This window comes from Schistocerca piceifrons, unplaced genomic scaffold, assembly GCF_021461385.2.
Source record: "Schistocerca piceifrons isolate TAMUIC-IGC-003096 unplaced genomic scaffold, iqSchPice1.1 HiC_scaffold_417, whole genome shotgun sequence".
NCBI lineage: Eukaryota > Metazoa > Arthropoda > Insecta > Orthoptera > Acrididae > Schistocerca > Schistocerca piceifrons.
Window position 1 is genome coordinate 90,001 of NW_025728643.1, and position 5,000 is coordinate 95,000.

General features: G+C 52.9%; 1 non-coding gene across 1 annotated transcript in view; it reads right to left on the reverse strand.

The window, feature by feature from the left end:
• Positions 1 to 1,311, reverse strand: part of LOC124748427 — a 1,909-nt gene extending 598 nt beyond the window's left edge. Inside the window, exon 1 of the ribosomal RNA XR_007011703.1 lies at positions 1 to 1,311. This exon is cut by the window's left edge and continues 598 nt beyond it. This is a non-coding gene — a ribosomal RNA (small subunit ribosomal RNA).
• Between the last annotated feature and the right edge of the window lie 3,689 nt (positions 1,312 to 5,000).

The window sequence follows — 5,000 nt, forward strand, 5'->3', positions numbered from 1 at the left end:
CCTGGTGAGGTTTCCCGTGTTGAGTCAAATTAAGCCGCAGGCTCCACTCCTGGTGGTGCCCTTCCGTCAATTCCTTTAAGTTTCAGCTTTGCAACCATACTTCCCCCGGAACCCAAAAGCTTTGGTTTCCCGGAGGCTGCCCGCCGAGTCATCGGAGGAACTGCGGCGGATCGCTGGCTGGCATCGTTTATGGTTAGAACTAGGGCGGTATCTGATCGCCTTCGAACCTCTAACTTTCGTTCTTGATTAATGAAAACATACTTGGCAAATGCTTTCGCTTCTGTTCGTCTTGCGACGATCCAAGAATTTCACCTCTAACGTCGCAATACGAATGCCCCCGCCTGTCCCTATTAATCATTACCTCGGGTTCCGAAAACCAACAAAATAGAACCGAGGTCCTATTCCATTATTCCATGCACACAGTATTCAGGCGGGCTTGCCTGCTTTAAGCACTCTAATTTGTTCAAAGTAAACGTGCCGGCCCACCGAGACACTCAATAAAGAGCACCCTGGTAGGATTTCAACGGGGTCCGCCTCGGGACGCACGAGCACGCACGGGGCGGTCGCACGCCTTCGGCTCGCCCCACCGGCAGGACGTCCCACGATACATGCCAGTTAAACACCGACGGGCGGTGAACCAACAGCGTGGGACACAAATCCAACTACGAGCTTTTTAACCGCAACAACTTTAATATACGCTATTGGAGCTGGAATTACCGCGGCTGCTGGCACCAGACTTGCCCTCCAATAGATACTCGTTAAAGGATTTAAAGTGTACTCATTCCGATTACGGGGCCTCGGATGAGTCCCGTATCGTTATTTTTCGTCACTACCTCCCCGTGCCGGGAGTGGGTAATTTGCGCGCCTGCTGCCTTCCTTGGATGTGGTAGCCGTTTCTCAGGCTCCCTCTCCGGAATCGAACCCTGATTCCCCGTTACCCGTTACAACCATGGTAGGCGCAGAACCTACCATCGACAGTTGATAAGGCAGACATTTGAAAGATGCGTCGCCGGTACGAGGACCGTGCGATCAGCCCAAAGTTATTCAGAGTCACCAAGGCAAACGGACCGGACGAGCCGACCGATTGGTTTTGATCTAATAAAAGCGTCCCTTCCATCTCTGGTCGGGACTCTGTTTGCATGTATTAGCTCTAGAATTACCACAGTTATCCAAGTAACGTGGGTACGATCTAAGGAACCATAACTGATTTAATGAGCCATTCGCGGTTTCACCTTAATGCGGCTTGTACTGAGACATGCATGGCTTAATCTTTGAGACAAGCATATGACTACTGGCAGGATCAACCAGGGAGCTGCGTCAACTAGAGCTGAGCAGCCAGCCGCCCGGGAGTGTGTCCCGGGGGCCCGCGCGAACACGCAAGCGTCCGCTCAATCATTCTGCAAACAGGAGGAGGCTGAGCTCCCCTGCACAATACACCTCGAAACCCTCTCAGGTCCCGGCGGCGCGCAGCGCCGTCCCAAGTACTTGGTCGGGTTCGAGAGAGGCGCAATCGCCCGGAGTTAGGCGAGTAGACGCTTTCGGTGCGACCACCCGTGCTCCCAACTGAGCTTGCCGCTGCCGACAGAGGCCCGGGAGCGTGCTGTCGTGGCATTGCCGGCGGGAGACAACACGCGCCACCTACGGTGACCGGCAGCTCCAACGCCAGCGCCACAGAAGGACAAAAGCCCCACTTGGGTGCCGAAGCGAACTCTCCCAGCACAGCGCACGCGCCAACACATCCGCACAGCTGCGATACAAACCACCAGCGAGAACCGCTGGGGCGACCGAGCAGCAGACGGCGTCGCGGCGCCGAGCGCCGGGCGGCAGCGCATCCTCAACGCACACAGTCCTCAATCGGACCAGCACACTGAAGATGTCCACCGCGCTTCGCACCGGGCCCGCGAGGACCTACTTTGGCCGCACGGCGCCGCGCGCAGGGTGCGCCGGCGCGCAGCTGCGACGCCTGCCGCGTCCGTCGGCCGGCGCGCCTGCCACTGGCCGCCCCCACCAGCCGGCTGTAGCGCGTGCGCCCACGCACCGCGCGGCCAGCACGCCGGGAGGCGCCCCCTCACCGGCCGGGGACGGTCCCACCCAGCCACCGCCGCGTATCGCTTCACACCCAGATGCCGTTCAGTTTCGTCGGCATGGTGGGTATCGCTGGAACAACCGGTTAGTACCTCAACCTATCGTCGCCATCACCGATTCACCCCTAGCGAGAACAACCGCACCACAACAGGTTACCATTTGTTCATTTGCGTAACTTCACCAGAAAACGCAGGCGTCCATCGCCATTTGCAACTTCCACGATTATTGCATGCCTGTGTCAGGTGTCACGCCACACTACGTCTGCCCACATACACGCAACAAAATGTGCACGCCTAGACAATACGTGGAAGGTGGCCCCCGTACGTATGCGATGTCCATTGCTCGAACGACTGTCAACCGGCCTCTGTAGCATGTCGCAGATATGGAACGCGGTGCACCATGCCATCACGGTGTGTGAGGAGAGACGACTAGGTCCGAATACATCAACAGACAGCTCATGCTGATCGCCATCCACGGCGTCCGTTCCTCCCACACGTCTCTATGGCGTACCACACTGCAATCCAGCTCTCATAGGGAGACGACACGTAGCTGCGTGCACAATATTTGCACTGTATGGTCCGCCGTTTTTGGGCGCAGTCGTTGTACGGTCACACATGTGCCACGATGTATCATTCAGTACATAAGGACGAATGTGCAGTACAGATTGTGGTTTACGCGTACGACATTAGCGGACAGTTGACACAGGCCGCACCACAACGTAGCCTGAGTACGTCGCATGCGGAGGGCATTGAACATGCAAAGTTCTCACCAACCAGCTTGCGAAGGCAGGGGGCAAGGTGGGGACGTGGGGAGGGGCGGCATGTACGTCCTGCTGCCATCCACATTACAGTGTACAGCAGGAGCATGTGGAAAGTGAGCAAGACTTGCAAGGTGTTTAACATGAAGCGATACACAGGGGAGCGGGGAGTGCGAGTAGCGAACTATATTGCGAGGGTTGCGGGTGGGCAACACTACACTAATTGAACGAGTCGTATAACAATTACAGAGCAGGTTTAGGCGACAACGTGGGTTACGTTAGGCGACAACGTGGGTTAGGTTAAGGCACGACGTGGGTTAGGTTAAGGCACGACGTGGGTTAGGTTAAGGCACAACATGGGTTAGGTTAAGGCACAACATGGGTTAGGTTAAGGCACAACATGGGTTAGGTTAAGGCACAACATGGGTTAGGTTAAGGCACAACATGGGTTAGGTTAAGGCACAACATGGGTTAGGTTAAGGCACAACATGGGTTAGGTTAAGGCACAACATGGGTTAGGTTAAGGCACAACATGGGTTAGGTTAAGGCACAACATGGGTTAGGTTAAGGCACAACATGGGTTAGGTTAAGGCACAACATGGGTTAGGTTAAGGCACAACATGGGTTAGGTTAAGGCACAACATAGGTTAGGTTAAGGCACAACATAGGTTAGGTTAAGGCACAACATAGGTTAGGTTAAGGCACAACATGGGTTAGGTTAAGGCACAACATGGGTTAGGTTAAGGCACAACATGGGTTAGGTTAAGGCACAACATGGGTTAGGTTAAGGCACAACATGGGTTAGGTTAAGGCACAACATGGGTTAGGTTAAGGCACAACATGGGTTAGGTTAAGGCACAACATGGGTTAGGTTAAGGCACAACATGGGTTAGGTTAAGGCACAACATGGGTTAGGTTAAGGCACAACATGGGTTAGGTTAAGGCACAACATGGGTTAGGTTAAGGCACAACATGGGTTAGGTTAAGGCACAACATGGGTTAGGTTAAGGCACAACATGGGTTAGGTTAAGGCACAACATAGGTTAGGTTAAGGCACAACATAGGTTAGGTTAAGGCACAACATAGGTTAGGTTAAGGCACAACATAGGTTAGGTTAAGGCACAACATAGGTTAGGTTAAGGCACAACATAGGTTAGGTTAAGGCACAACATAGGTTAGGTTAAGGCACAACATAGGTTAGGTTAAGGCACAACATAGGTTAGGTTAAGGCACAACATAGGTTAGGTTAAGGTACAACATAGGTTAGGTTAAGGTACAACATAGGTTAGGTTAAGGTACAACATAGGTTAGGTTAAGGTACAACATAGGTTAGGTTAAGGTACAACATAGGTTAGGTTAGGTTAGGTTACACGTTGTTGTAAGGAAAGGTGTAGGGGGGGGCGGGGGCGGCAGGTTCGTTGATAGTGATTATAGTAAGTGAATGCTTGTGACATGATCAGATTTGTCACGTCAGGATGCACCTTTGGCTTATTAGAGGCGGCGCTCCAATTCTATGCTTGTGTCAGACCTGTGTCTTTGACTCATGTCATTGTTTGTGCGCTGTGACAGGAGGTACTATTGTGATGTTGGGTGCACCGTTGTATAGGACATGTGTGGGTGTTGGTGCCTGATCTGCGCAATGGTGGATGTCGAAAGGGTGGGATATTGTATTTTCCGCATGGACCTCCTGGTCTGGTTGTGATAGTGTGGATTGTGTAATGTGGCGGAGAGGATGCACTGGATGTTGTTCCATGCTGGTGCTTACATATTGTATGTGCGCCCGTTAGAAGCAGAGAGTGGTGCGTGATCAGAGTGGCTGGCTGACGTGTGGTTCCCATTGTGGGCAGACTCTTTCAGCATGTATACGGACAGTTGTATATATATTCTGTAGTTTGATGGCTCTGCATTGATTACTAATCAGCGCCGTGTGTACGGGTAATCTGGTTCCAGTCCAAAATGTTCCATCTGTGTACATTAGTGACAAAGACTCCCCTCATGCAGTGGGGCTCGGTCTGTTATAACTCTTCCGCGTAATATATTTGCCCCACGTTTTTGCGACTGCGAGTGCGAGTGCAACGCGCATGGGGACCGACATGCTGATGGCTCGGTATCGGACGCCGTACAGTGAGCAACGCGATCGCGTCTCTCGCTCGTAAGT